General features: G+C 35.7%; 1 long non-coding RNA gene across 1 annotated transcript in view; it reads left to right on the forward strand.

Annotated features, from left to right (window-relative positions):
- Nucleotides 1-16,226, forward strand: part of LOC134736984 (uncharacterized) — a 456,075-nt gene that overhangs the window by 249,677 nt on the left and 190,172 nt on the right. The window contains exon 3 of the long non-coding RNA XR_010121488.1: nt 5,465-5,566. This is a non-coding gene — a long non-coding RNA (uncharacterized lncRNA). The remainder of the gene's footprint in view (nt 1-5,464; nt 5,567-16,226) is intronic.

A 16,226-nucleotide genomic window follows, 5' to 3' on the forward strand; every position in this document is an offset into this window, starting at 1 on the left:
AGTATTTTCCAGGAAATGGAGGTGACATACGTGTAGATAGATTCCTTTCCTGGTACCTCACAGATAGAGCTAACTAGAGTTTAAAACCCATATGCATAGGCTGAGTAATCCAGCCTGCAAGTGTGTGTGGGCGTACTCTTGTAAGAATGATTATAAAACCATTCAAATTAAATCCTTTAAGAAAGCATATTATTTTCCATTTTTTTAGCCCCTTCCTTTTATCTATCTTTGTCTCTATATCTATCAGTTTCTCTCTATATAAATATATAGAGATTGAAAATTGAATGACTCAGTTTTCCTATAGAGCAATATAAATACAGTCACACATTTCTTAACAATTGAGATATATTCTGGGAAATGCATCATTAGGAGGCAATTTTATGGTTATGCAAATGTCATTGGTTGTGCAAACAAACTTAGATGGTAGAGCTTACTAAAAATGCTGGTTATACTGTATAGCCTATTACTCTTAGGCTACAAATCTGTTCAGGATATTACTGTACTTAATATTGTATGCAACTGTAACACAATTGTATTAGTGTATCTAAATATATCTAAATACAGAAAAGGTACAGTAAAAATATGGTATTATAATCTAATTTGACCACTGATGTATATGCAGTCCACGATTGACCAAAACATTGTTACGCGTGGCATGACTATATTTGGGTAAGCAATTTCTAGTGTGGACTATAAAACATTGTCTTCAATAGAATTACAGAAAGCCCAAGAACTTAGTGAGTCAATATCAGGAAATCAATAATTCATTGATGAAATAAAAGTCAAACATTAAAATTCCAGAATAATTGAATGCTGGATGAAAATTAGGTTCTATTTTCCAAATTTTTTACTTAAAGAGGCTACACATGAATATTATTATATTGTAATTGAATCAAATTTATAGAGAGAGTTTAAACATTTTTGGACTAAGCCTTCTCCTGTAACAATGAATACACAAATTTTATGTATACAAAACCATATATGGTTGGCTATAATCATTGAAATTTAAATGTCTTCATTTAAATGCATTTCTCTTGTCAAAAAAGTCTTGGAAAGAACTCTGTTGTCTAAGCAATCATTCATAAATTTTTGTGTGAACATTTTAGTTGAGATATTCTTAAGTATTCAAAAATACACATGGTATAAGCCAAGTCTGTTAAAACGGAAATAAATAAATAAATGTGTGTATGTGTATATATGAAAATAACACACATATGTACATTTAAGTATACACACACACACATATATAGTCTCATATATGTAATTTCAGAAATTGCATAGATTTCAAAGTGAGAGCCTATTATACAATGACATATTTTACAAAGTTAGGTTATTTTGAAAATAAATGATGCTGGGAAATGTAAGAGAATTTTAAAAGTGGGCAAAGAGCACAAATAGACATTTTTTAAAAGATATACAAATGGAAAAACATATGATCTGTATCTACCCAAAGGAAAATACATTATGTAAAAAGAGATCTTCACTCATATGTTTATCACAGCATTATTCACAATAGTGAAGATATGGGATCACTTTAAGTGTACATCAATGAATGATTGAATAAAGAAAATATAATATATATATCACATTTCTATATGCATTTCATATACACTTCACATATTATATCAATCCATTTCTTAAGTTACAGAAATGTTGTTATATTATTATCCCAAAGTTTTTAACCATTTATATTTTCATCAATAGGATATAACAGCACCCATGTCCCAATCCATATTATTGCTAAAAGTGAATAAGACTGTGTAAAAAAGAATAGCTTTGACTATATAATTAAAAAAAAACCTATCCTAGGGATTTGATTGGCATTTTCTTGATTATTGGTGATGCTGAAAGTGCTTTCATTTTCTTGTTTTTTTGTATATTTTCTTTTGTAATGCAATGATACATGTTTGCCTGTTTACCTATTGAAGTTTTCAGCTTATTTTTAATAAAAGAGCTATATACACACACACACACACATACATATATGTATACATATATGTATTGTATATATGTATACATATGTATGTATATATGTATACATGTGTATGTATATATGTATACATGTGTATGTATATATGTATACATATGTACGTATATATAGCTCTTTTGTAGTATGTCTATGTACAGATGTATACATATGTATACATGCAAATATGTATAGATGTATGTATACATCTATACATAGACATACTATAAAAGAGCTATATATACACATATGTATACATATATACATACATATACATACACATACTATAAAAGAGCTATATATACACATATACACATATATAGCTCTTTTATATATAAATATATACAGCTATATATGTATATAGCTCTTTTATATATAAATATATACAGCTATATATGTATATAGCTCTTTTATTTAAAAAAAGAGCTGAAAACTTCAACAGGTAAACATAAATCAATGCATTGTAAAAGGTAATATACAAAAACCAAAGAAGCCATATATGTATATATGTGTATATATATATATATACACGCACACAGCTATTTTAGTAAAAGCTGTATATACATATATACTGCTCTTTTATATATATACATATGTACAGCTGTTTTACAAAAAAGCTATATATGTATGCATACAGAATATATATATATATATAATATATATACACACACACAACAGAATAGTATTCAGCCATTAAAAAAAAGAATAAAATGTTATGATTTGTAGCAACATGGATAGAACTGGATACAATTATCTTAAACAAAAACACTCAGAAATAAAGTTCAATACCTCATGCTCTCACTTATAAGTAGAAACTAAATAATGTGTGCCCATGGACATAGAGTGTGGAATAATAGATACTGGAGACTCCGAAAGAGGGTAGGGTGGGAGGGAGGTGAGCTATGACAAATGACTTAATAGGTACATTGTTTGGGTGATGGTTACACTAAAAGCCTGGGTTTCATCACTACACAATATATCCATAACAAAACTGTACTTGTACTTCTTAAATTTATATTTTAAAAAACATAGGCAACTTTAAAAGCTTTCTCTTTTGGAATTTATGAAACACAGTACCTGTAGCACTTTCTCTCAAACAAGTGATACAACATGTTATACATCATGCTCATTGTGACTGTTGAATATCTGGCAGTGTTTCTAGGGACTCATTGCTCATTAACAACCACAGAAATAATTAATTTGTCATGTTAATAAAAGGGAGAAAGTGAAAGAACAGGTAGATTTGGTAGGTGCCATTTGAAAATTTAGGTCCATTTTGTATTTAAAATAATTAAGGTTTAGATAGTAAAATAAATGTTGGCCTAACTGCCAATTAGTGACAGAAGCATTTTTAACACCAGGCCTGCCTGACATGAATTGCTACATTTTATTTTCCTATTTTTTATATTATCTTCCACTTTTAGGCCTAACATGACATAAACTTTTTTAAAGTTTTATTTAAAAATGGTAAATATTATTTCCAGAACAAAAGTAAAATAACAATTCCAATAGAAACTAAACAAATATTATCAGCATGTCTATGATTTATATACATTTTCAAATATGAAGTTTCTATGTATACATTTATTTAATTTTACTAAATTGGAATCTTTCTATATGTACCCATTTAGAACATACTTCCTCCCTTTGTGAGCATTTTTACATACCAATAATATTTTCACACAATTATTATTTTGATGGATTCATAAAATGATTAATTTACAGTCATGTCTCCCATTATCACATTTTGGACTTCTTATACAACAGTGGTCTCATAACATTACAATGGAGCTGAAAAATTCTTAATGCCTAAATATATCATAACCATTCAGTTACAACTGCCTACATTATTCAGTACAGTAATATGTTGTACAGGTTTGTAGGAGCATTAGACTACATACACCATATAACCTAGATTTGTATTGTAGACTATACCTTCTAGGTTTTTGTAAGTACTACTGTGTACTCACAATGAAATCATCTAGCTCATTTCACAGAACATATCTCTGTCATTAAGCAAAGCAAATGTTATATATTATTGGATATTTGTACAATAATATATAATATTTGTGTATTATTGGATATATTTATATATTATTTAATATATTATTGGATATATTTATATATTATTTAATATATTATTGGATTTCTATATTATTGGATATTTATATATTGTCCTGTTCCTGTTGCCTCCTCAGAATATTTTACATTAATTACTGATTTTTCTATGAAACAGCTTATAACTTGTAGCTGTGAATATTATTGTTTTAAAGTAGAAACATGTTTGAGAAATACTTCTGTGATATTCTACAATTAGCAACTTTAAAAATCTCTTTCATTTGATGCTGATGCACTAAAATATTCATCTTGATCAAAAGTTCACTATATTGAAATATCTATTGTGATATTTAGGGGAAGAATTTAATCTAATATCACCTTAATCGTTATACATACTTTAGCAACATTTTGTAAATCAGACCACTAATAACTTACATTCTTGTCTGTTTTGGAAATTGCTTCTCTTTGCTTTTGACCAAACTTGTCTGAGAACATGCTTTCATTTTTAATGCTAACTACTTCTAGTGTTTGTCTTTTTAGGTCTTTGCAAGGAAGAAAAAAAAAAAGGAAGATATGTTTTTGATTTATAAATTCATTGAGTTTATTTTTCTTTTCTTTTTTCCCTACCCCTGCCATTTCCTTCTCCTGTCCCTCTTCCCTTCCGCTTCATCCTCCTCCTCTTTCTTCCTCTCTCTTATTTTTTTTATTTATGGGAAAATATAGTGTAGTAATTAATAGCATAGCCACTAGTGTCAGCCAGCCTGGTGTTGGATCTTACATTTTCTGTGCCTGCCTGTGTAAATTTTTGTCTCAATATAATTACTATTTTTAAACCTATAAATCAGAATAGTAATAGAATTTGCTTCAGAAAGGACCCAAGATTACATGTTCACTGAGTTTAAAAGAGCTCTGTCTGCCAGTATGTGCACAGCATGCATTCATTTTATTAATATTAAAGCAATTAACATTAGATTTATTTTGTTTTTGTTTTTATAACTTGGATTTCATCTCCCATTTCAGAAAGGTTCAGGACTGATTACTTAATGATTTTTGTACACAATAAAAATACACAAGAATATTTTGATAGCAAGGTTACTTAACATAAATGATATAAAAATAAGATAAATATAAAAGTATGTGAATGTATACCAGCCTTGACCACTGAGAATACTACCTAGCAAATATTCTATTATTATTTTTATTATATTTTATTATGACAAAACAAATTCCTATTGAATATATAAATATAAAAAGTTAAACATAAAAGAGCTAGAAAATATAGAAAGAGAAATATCTTTTAGGACATATAATGAGAACACACACATATTTTATATCTCAGAATTTGAAATATTATTGAAAAACAACTGGTAAAACAATGTTTCTGTTTTACCATTGCTTTAGGCAACTGAATTGCTACATTTTATTTTCTCTTAAACCCAGGAAAATTCCCTGTGATAGAGCAACTTGAATGAAAAGAAGAATAAACAGGTGGCCAACAATAAGATTTCCAAGATAGGAAGAAAGAGAGGGCTCAAAATGAAGGTAAGTAAATGAAATGTTGGTATACTTTATGCTCAGGATAACAACTTGTTGGGTTTATTCTATTTTTTGCATTTGCTTCTTATTTATCATTTTAATTTACAAAACTCTTGTGGTACCAAGTCTGCTTTCCAAGGCATACACACACTGGTGAAATGGAATGACCAGTTTATGTAACTTCCTTTCCATTCTATGACGTAAGTACCACCCAAATGTTTTCCCAGGGTGTTGAAAAAGTGTAAGCAATTTTCTAAAGATTTGCACTTTGCTTCATCAGAGGTAGTGAAAAATACAAAACCTATTTGCAGAAGGATTGAGAATATCATAGCTTTTTGGATATTTTCTTTTCTGAGACTTGTTTTAAATTCAGGTCAGAAAAGCTAGTGTAATATTGGAATTGAAAAGAGCAACAGTGTTTTGACATTGTATATCTTGGCATAAACCTTGCATCATTCACAGTATGAGATGTCATGAAACTCAACTCAGCATAACATAAAATCAAATGGGTTAAAGGAGTTCAAATAGCAAGCAATCAGGTGTCTTCGCTGTCCAGAATCTAGTAATAGGAGGAAGTTGAGACAGAATAATATCATATCGTTTATTATTCAGCATTTAATGTGTACTCGATATGTGCCAAGGGCTGTGTCAAGGACATAAAAATTAATAAAAAAAAGTCTCTTACTCTTGAAAAGGGAATGATCTGACAACTAGCATTTATTGAAAACTCAAACATTGAACTCTGCATTTTGCATGTATCTCTGTTTAATCTTTACATTAACTTCGTGAATATAATTATTTTAAAGATGTGGAAAGAAGATGCAAAAATGTTGATTAAATTATCTAAGGTATTTAACCCTCCATTGGCTGATACATATTTCGAACAAGCCTGCTTTAACCACAAAATGTTTATGCTTTTAGTTATATATAATGTGTCTCACCAATCACTGAAGGGGACAATTCATCCATGTAAAAAATTAACTCAACCGAGGTGAGAGGACATATTCCTGTAATCTCAGCTACTCAGGAGCCTGAAGCAGGAGGATAATTTCAGGGAAGGAATTGAGACCAGTGTGGGCAACATAGCAAGATGTAAAAAAAAAAAACAAAACACATTTTTTTAATGTTAACTAGGTGTGGTGCAATGTTCCTGTAGTCCCAGCTACTCAGGAGCATCAGGCAGGAAGCTCGCTTGAGCCCCAAAGTTCAAGGGTGCAGTGAGCTATGACTGCACTTCTGCATTCCAGCCTAGGTGACAGAGAAAGGTCCTCTCTCAAAAAAATTAATTTATTGTCAAATATACTTTTGCATAATTGTATGCAAATTATGTAGCTGTAAAAATAAGGCTATAATGTAATTTTGCCCTGAAACTACTTGTTTGTTGCTGTTTTTGGTGTTGTTTTATTTTTGCTTGGTATTGGTGATGTATGGAGTAATGTGTTCACTGGTCTTTGAAGTATAATCACACCTTTGCCAGATGGAGAACAGTTGAGCAGTATATTCCAGAAATAGGGAACAGTATGTCTAAAACATGACATAGTCAAGGAATTACAACAAAGTTTTGTTTATAAAGAGGAGAGGAAAAAAAAGAATGATACAAGGAATATAAATGGGGTGGGCTCCGTATGTATGCATTTTTAGAATATAAAATGTTTTTCTATAGAAAATAAAGAAGCCAAGATATGAATATAATATGTGGGGAGCATAAACATGTCTGCATTTATTAATATTTATTTTTTAATAAACATTTCTTTGAATGTGTATTAAGTGTGTGTACTATAATGATTTGCATCGATTTACAAAGATGCCAGCCTCCATTTGACAGTAGATCCCAAGGGGCCTAATCTAAGCTCTAGCCCCCCTTGTAGTTGGGGAGCTACCTTAATTTTTCAGGGGCCTGCTGGGTCTCCTTCCCACAGCAGATCATTTCCACACAGCCACAGTACCATTCTTGGGTTTTCTGCAAGTCCATCTCAGCCAAAAATCCGTGTCAATCATGAAGTAAGTTTTCATGATACAGTACATCTTGGCTTAGAGCATCCTTTAGTGCTGAGATGGCTACAGTGGTTAGAGGATCAGGAAATAAAACAGTTAGTATACTTAGAATTCGTAGTAAACCTTCTGAAGAACAGGTACAAAAAAAAAACCCAGATTGAAAGATAAGATAAAGATGGCAGATAGGAGGCAAGACTAGCTTGCAGCTACCACTCAGAGCAGGTTGTGGAGAGTAACACTGTGAACATTTGCTCTCAAAACTGCCACAGGAACATACTGAGAGGTGACAGCGTGCTGGCTGTCCTCACAGCCCTCGCTCGCTCTCGGCGCCTCCTCTGCCTGGGCTCCCACTTTGGAGGCACTTGAGGAGCCCTTCAGCCCACCGCTGCACTGTGGGAGCCCCTTTCTGGGCTGGCCAAGGTGGGAGCCGGCTCCCTCAGCTTGCAGGGAGGTGTGGAGGGAGAGGCGTGAGTGGGAACTGGGGCTGCGTGTGGCGCTTGTGGGCCAGCTGGAGTTCCGGGTGGGCGTGGGCTTGGCGGGACCCTCACTCGGAGCAGCCAGCCAGCCCTGCTGGCCCGGGGCGGTGAGGGGCTTGGCACCTGGGCCGGCAGCTGCGGAGGGTGTGCTGGGTCCCCCAGCAGTGCTGACCCACTGGCGCTGCACTCGATTTCTCACCGGGCCTTAGCTGCCTTCCCATGGGGCAGGGCTCGGGACCTGTAGCCCGTCATGCCTGAGCCTCCCACCCCCTCGACGGGCTCCTGTGTGGCCCGAGCCTCCCCGACGAGGGCCGCCCCCTGCTCTATGGTGCCCAGTCCCATCGACCACCCAAGGGCTGAGGAGTGCGAGCGCACGGCGTGGGACTGGCAGGCACCTCCACCTGCAGCCCCGGTGCAGGATCCACTGGGTGAAGCCAGCTGGGCTGCTGAGTCTGGTGGAGATGTGGAGAACTTTTATATCTAGCTCAGGGATGGTAAACGCACCAATCAGCGCCCTGTCAGAACAGACCACTCGACTCTACCAATCAGCAGGACGTGGGTGGGGCCAGATAAGAGAATAAAAGCAGGCTGCCTGAGCCAATAGCGGCAACCCACTCGGGTCCCCTTCCATACTGCAGAAGCTTTGTTCTTTCACTCTTTGCAATAAATCTTGCCACTGCTCACTCTTTGGGTCCACACTGCTTTTATGAGCTGTAACACTCAGGTGAAGGTCTGCAGCTTCACTCCTGAAGCCAGCGAGACCACAAGCCCACCGGGAGGAACGAACCGCCTTAAGAACTGTAACACTCACCGCGAGGGTCCGCGGCTTCATTCTTGAAGTCAGTGAGACCAAGAACCCACCAATTCCGGACACAATACCAGGAAAGCTGAAAGAATCCACAGACCCTTTGAAGGAACTGGATCTCCACTGCAGCCTCCCCGAAATGCTGAAAAACTGTGAGTCTGCTTGCTTTGGAGAGGCTGGTGGTCTGGGGCAATTTCTCAGCCCCGGCCATCGGCTGCCTGGAAATAGACTTGGTGCTGTTCTGGGGTAACAGCAGGAATGAGATTGGCCTTAAAACTGCGGGCTGTGTGGGAGTGGGATGAGGCTGAGGTCTTTCCCCCACTTCCCTGGTGACCTTATGACTCAGCAGAGGCAGCCGTAATCCTCCTGGGAACATAACTCCATTGGCCTAGAAACCACACCTCCATCCCCTAGAGCAGCTGCAGGGATCCCCACCCAAGGGAAGTCTGAGCTCAGACACTCCTATCCCTGCCCCCACCTGGTGGTCTTTCTATACCCACCCTCGTTGTCAAAGACAAAGATCAGAATCTCTTGGAGGCTCTGTGGCCCTTCCCACCACCTGAGGCCTCTGAATACTTAACCAGGCAATCATAGGGCAAGTTTGTATCCTTCCTGTGGAATCACAGCTGATGTACTCTTGAAAGTGCCACTTCCTGGCTGGAGGCCAACCAAAACAAAACAAGTGCACTAAACAAAAATACAACCCAGGACCCTTATAGAGTCCACTTCACTCCCCTGCTGCTTCCACTGGAGTAGCATAGCTGAAAGACGAAGATGGATCACATCACAGGACACTTTGCAGGCACTCCCCAGTACCAGCGCAGAGCGTGGTAGCTCCTCTGGGTGGCTGGACCCAAAAGAGCAAAAACAATCATTGCAGTTCAACTTTCAGGAAGCCACATCCCTAGGGGAAGGGGGAGGGCACCACATCAAGGGAGCACTCTTTGGGACAAAAGAATCTGAGCAGCATCCCTTGAGTCCCAGATCTTCTCTCTGACATAATCCACCCAACTGTGATGGAATCAGATAAAGAATTCTGGTAATATGACAAAACAAGCTTCTTTAACACCTTCAAAAAATCACACCAGCTCACCAGCAAATGGATCCAAACCAAGATGAAATCTTCGAATTGCCAGAGCAAGAATTCAGAATGTTATTAAGCTAATCAAGAAAGCACCAGAGCCATCCTGGTTAACACAGTGAAACCCCATCTCCACTAAAAATACAAAAAATTAGCTGGGCGAGGTGGCGGGTGCCTGTAGTCCCAGCTATGTGGGAGGCTGAGGCAGGAGAATGGTGTGAACCCTGGGGGGCGGGGCCTAGAGTGAGCCGAGATTGCACCACTGCACTCCAGCCTGGATGAAAGAGTGAGACTCCGTCTCAAAAAAAAAAAAAAAAAAAAGAAAGCACCAGAGAAAGGTGAAGTCCAACTTAAACAAATCAAAAATATGATACAGGTTATGAGAGGAAAAGTCTTCAGTGAAATAGACAGCATAAAAAACAATCACAACTTCTGGAAATCAAGGAGACACTTATAGAAACACAAAATGCAGGCTGGGCACAGTGGCTTACACCTGTAATCCCAGCACTTTGGGAGGCCAAGGCAGGCAGATCACAAGATCAAGAGTTCAAGACCAGCCTGGCCAACGTGGTGAAATCCCATCTGTATTAAAAATACAAAAATTAGCTGGGTGTGGTGGTGGGCACCTGTAATCCCAGCTACTTGGGAGGCTGAGGCAAGAGAATTGCTTGAAACCAGAAGGTGGAGGTTGCAGTGAGCTGAGATCGTGCCACTGCACTCCAGCCTGGGCAACAAAAGCAAAACTATCTCAAAAAAAAAAAATAAAATCCAAAACACACTGGAAAGTATCAGAAATAGAATCAAACAAGCAGAATAAAGAACTTCAGAGCTCAAAGATAAATCTTTTGAATTGATCCAATCCATAAAAGACAAAATAAAATAAATATATAAATAAATAAAGCCTCCAAGAAGTTTAGGACTATATTAAACATCCAAACCTAGGAATAATTGGTGTTCGGATACATTGAAAAGTTTGGAAAACATATTTGAGAGAACAATTGAAGAAAAATTCCCCAGCCTTACTAGAGATCTCAACATCTAAATACAGGAGGCTTAAAAAATACCTAGGAAATTATTGCAAAAAGGTTATCACCTAGGCATATAGTCATCAAGTTATCTAAATTCAAGACAAAGGAAAGAATCGTTAAGAGCCATGAGGCAAAAGCATCAGGCAATGTACAAAGGAAAACCTAAAACCTATCACAGAAAAAGCAGAAATCCTACAAGCTGGAAGGGACTTGGGTCCTATTTTTAGTCTCTTTAAACAAAACAATTATCAGTGAACAATTTTGTATCCAGCTAAACTAAGATTCACAAATGAAAGAAAGATGTAATTTTTTTTCAGACAAACAAATGCTGAGAGAATGAACCACTACCAAGTCAGCACTATAAGAACTGCTAAAAGGAGCTCTAAATCTTGAAGCAAATCCTCAAAATACACCAAGATAGAACCTCCTCAAACCATAAGTCTCACAGGACCTATATAACAATAACACAATGAAACAAACAAAACAAAACAAGATATTCAGGCAACAAATAGCATGGTGAATAGAATAGTATCTCACATCTCAATACTAATGCTGAATGTAAATGGTCTAAATTCTTTGCTTAAAATATATAGAATGGCAGATGGGATAAGAATTTACCAACCAAGTTTCTGCCATCTTCAGGAGACTCACCTTGCATTTAAGGACTCATATAAATTCAGGTAAAGGGGTGGAAAAAGATATACCATGCAAATGGACACCAAAAGCAAGCAGGAGTAGCTATTCTTATATCAGACAAAACAAACTTTAAAGCAACAGCAGTTAAAAAGAACAGGGACATTATATAATGATGAAAGGATTAGTCCAACAGGAAAATATCACAATCCTAAATATATATGCACCTAACACCAGAACTCCCAAATTTATAAAACAATTGCTACTAGACCTAAAAAAAGGTGTAGATGGCAACAGAATAATAGTGGGGAACTTTAATACTCCAGTGACAGCACTAGACAGGTCATCAAAACAGAAAGTCAACGAAACAATGCACTTAAACTATACCCTACAACAAATCTACTTATTAGATATTTACAGAACATTCTACCCAGCAACTACAGAGTATACATTCTATTCATCAGCACATTGAACATTCTCCAAGATAGGCTATATGATAGGCCAAAAAACAAGTCTCAGTAAATTTAAGAAAATCAAAACTATATCAAGTACTCTCTCAGACCACAGTGGAATAAAATTGGAAATCAACTTCAAAAGGGACTCTCAAAATGATGCAAATATGTGGAAATTAAATAACCTGCTCCTGAATGATTGTTAGATCAAGAATGAAATCAAGATGGAAATGTAAAAATTCTTTGAACTTAATGACAATAGTGACACCACCTATCAAAACTTCTGGAATACAGAAAAAGTAGTACTAAGAGGAAAGTTTATAGCATTAAATGCCTACATAAAAAAAAAAAAACTGAAAGAGACAATAGACAATCTATTGTGTTTCACACCTCATGGAACTGTAGAAACAGAGCAATCCAAACCTAAACCCAGTAAAAGAAAAGAAATAATAAACATCAGAGCAGAACTAAATGAAATTGAAACAACAGCAACAACAACAACAAAACAACACAAAATATAAATGAAACATAAATCTGGTTCTTTGAAAAGATAAATAAAATTGATAGACCATTCATGAGATTAACCAAGATGAGAGAAGATGCAAATAAGCTCAATTAGAAATGAAACAGGAGATAATACTACTGTTACCACAGAATTAAAAAAGATTATTCAAGGCTCCTATAAGCACCTTTACATGCATAAACTAGAAAACCTAGAGGATATGGATAAATTCCTGGAAATAAACAACCTTCCTAGATTAATCCAGGAAGATATAGAAACTCTGAACAGAAAAATACAAAGCAGTGAGATTGAAATGGTAATTTAAAAAAAATGCCAACAAAAAAAGTAAGTCCAGGACCAGACAAATTTATAGCTGAATTGTGTCAAACATTCAAAGAAGAATGGGAACCAATCATGTTGACATTATTCCACAAGATAGAAAAAGAGGGAATCCTTCCTAAATCATTCAATGAAGGCAGTATCACCCAAATACCAAACCAGGAAAGGACATAACAAAAAAAAGTAAACTACAGACCAATATCCCTGATGAACACAGATGCAAAAATCCTCAACAAAATACTAGCTAACAGAACCCAACAGCATATGAAAAAGGTAATCCACCATGATCAAATGGGTTTCGTACCAGGAATGCAGGGATGGTTTAATATCCACAAGTCAATAAATGTGATACACCACATAAGCAGAATTAAAGACAAAAATCACATGATTATCTCAATACTTGCTGAAAAAGCATTTGGCAAAATCCAGCATCCCTTTATGATTAAAGCCCACAGAAAAATTGGCATATAAAGGACATAACTTAAGATAATAAAAGCCATCTATGACAAACCCACATCCAACATTATACTGAATGTGGAAAAGTTGAAAGCATTCTCTCGGATAATTAGAACAAGGCAAGGATGCCCACTTTCACTATTTCTACTCAACATAGTGCTGGAAGTCCTAGCCAGAGCAATCAGACAAGAGAAAGAAATAAAAAGCATTCAAGTCAGTAAAGAGGAAGTTAAACTGTTGCTGTTTGTTGATGATATGATTTTATACCTAGAAAACCCTAAATCCTCATCCATAAAGCTCCTAGAACTGGTAGATAAATTCAGCAAAGTTTCTGGATATAAAATTAATGTATGCAAATTAATAGCTCTGCTATACAGCAACAATGACCAAGCTGAGAATCAAATCAACAACTCAACCCCTTTTACAATAGCTGCAAAAAAAGAGTACTTAGAAATATACCTAACCAAGAAGATGAAAGACTTCTACAAGGAAAACTGTGAAACACTGCTGAAAGAAATCATAGATGACACAAACAAATGGAAACACATCCCATACTTGTGGATGGGTAGAATCAATATTGTGAAAATGATTGTACTGCCAAAAACAATCTCCAAATTCAAGGCAATTCTCATTAAAATACCACTGTCATTCTTCACAGAATTAGAAAAAACAATTCCAAAGCTCATATGGAACCAAAATTGAGCCCACATAGCAAAGCAAATTATACAAATCTGGAGGCATTACATTACCCGACTTCAAACTATGCTATAAGGCCAAAGTCACCAAAATATCATGGTACTGGCATAAAAATAGACACGCAGACCAATGGAACAGAATAGAGAACCCAGATATAAAGCCAAATATTTACAGCCCACTGATCTTCGACAAAGAAGACAGAAGCATAAAGTTGGGAAAGGACACCCTATTGAACAAATGGTGATGGGATAATTGGCAAGCCACATGTAGAAAATGAAACTGGATCCTCTTCCCTCACCTTATACAAAATCAACTCAAGATGGATCAAGGACTTACATCCAAGACCTGAAACCATAAAAATTCTAGAAGTTAACATTGGAAAATTCTTCTGGAAGTTGGCTTAGATGACAACTTCATGACCAAGAACTCAAAAGCAAATGCAACAAAAACAAAGATAAATAGGTGGGACTTAATTAAACTGAAAAGCTTCTGAACAGTAAAATAAATAGCAGAGTTAATGATTAAACTAAAAAGCTTCTGCACAGCAAAAGAAATAGCAGAGTTAACAGAAAACCCACAGAGTGGGAGGAGATCTTCACAATCTATACATCTGGGAAAGGACTAATATCCAGAATCTACAAAGAGCTCACAAATCAGTGAGAAAACATGAAAAAATCCCATCAACAAGTGGGCTAAGGACATGAATAGACGATTCTCAAAAGAAGAAATACAAATGGCCAACAAACATGGAAAAATACTCAACATCACAAATTATCAGGGAAATGCAAATCAAAATCATAATGCAAAACCACCTTATACCTGCAAGTATGGCCATAATCAAAAAATAATAATAATAGATGTTGGCCTGGATATAGTGAAAGGGAACACTTTTACACTGTTGGTGGAAATGTAAACTAGTACTCCCACGGAAAACAATGTGGAGATTCCTTAAGGAACTACAAGTAGATCTACCATTTGATCCAGCAATCCCACTACTAGGTATCTACTGAGAGGAAAATAAGTCATTATACAAAAAATATATTTGCACATGCATGTTTATAGCAGCACAATTTGCAATTGCAAAAATATGGAACCAGCCCAAATGCCCATCAATAAATGAGTGGATAAAGAATATATGGTATATATATACCATGGTACACTATTCAGCCATAAAAAGGAATGAAATAATAGCATTCAAAACAACCTGGATGGAACTGGAGACTATTATTCTGAGTGAAGTAACTTAGCAATGGAAAACCAAACATCATATGTTCTCATTCAAAATTGGGAGCTAAGCTATGAGGACGCAAAGACATAAGAATGATACAATGGACTCTGGGTACTTGGGAAAAAGGGTGGGAAGGGGTGAGGGATAAAAGACTACACAATGGGTGCAGTGTACACTTCTTGGGTGATGAGGACACCAAAATCTCAGAAATCACCGTTAAAGAACTTATTCATGTAACCAAACACCATCTGTTCCCCAAAGACATATTGAAATAAAAAATAAATTAATAAAAACCAACTGAGACCACATTAAGTACCTAATTCATCAATGTACAGATGTCATCACAAGCATCAAAGAACTGTCAGGGAATGTGAACTCAACAAATAAACAATATAATGTGACAGAGACCAATGCTAAAGCAAGGAAAATCTGTCATCCCTGAGACAAAGAATTCAAAATAGCTATTTTAAAGAAGCTCAACAACTTCAAGAAAACACAAGAAATCGGTGTAGAAATGTATCAGAGAAATTTAACAAAAAGACTGAAATAATTTCAAAAAAGCAAACAATAATTTTGGAGCTGAAAAGTACAATGAATGAAATTTACAAATGCAGTAGAGAGCATCAATAGCAGAATTGATCAGACAGAAGAGAGAAGCATGAGCTCAAAGACAGACGATTGGAAAATACACAGAAAAGACAAAAGAACAAAACACAAAAAGAAATAAAGAAAGCTTACATGATCTACAGGACATCAAAAGATCTAATATTTGGGTTAATGGAATTAATGATGAAACTGAGAAAGACAAAAGGATAGAAAACATATTAAAAAAAATAATAGAGAGGTTTCTAAGCCTGGAGAAATATATAAGTATTCAGGTACAAGAAGATCAAAGTTTACCAATCAGATTAAAGCAAAATAAGAATATCTCAAGACATATTATAATCAACCTCTCAAATTTCAAAGACAAAGAGA

Source organism: Symphalangus syndactylus, chromosome 6 (assembly GCF_028878055.3).
Source record: "Symphalangus syndactylus isolate Jambi chromosome 6, NHGRI_mSymSyn1-v2.1_pri, whole genome shotgun sequence".
In the NCBI taxonomy this organism is placed as follows: Eukaryota; Metazoa; Chordata; class Mammalia; order Primates; family Hylobatidae; genus Symphalangus; species Symphalangus syndactylus.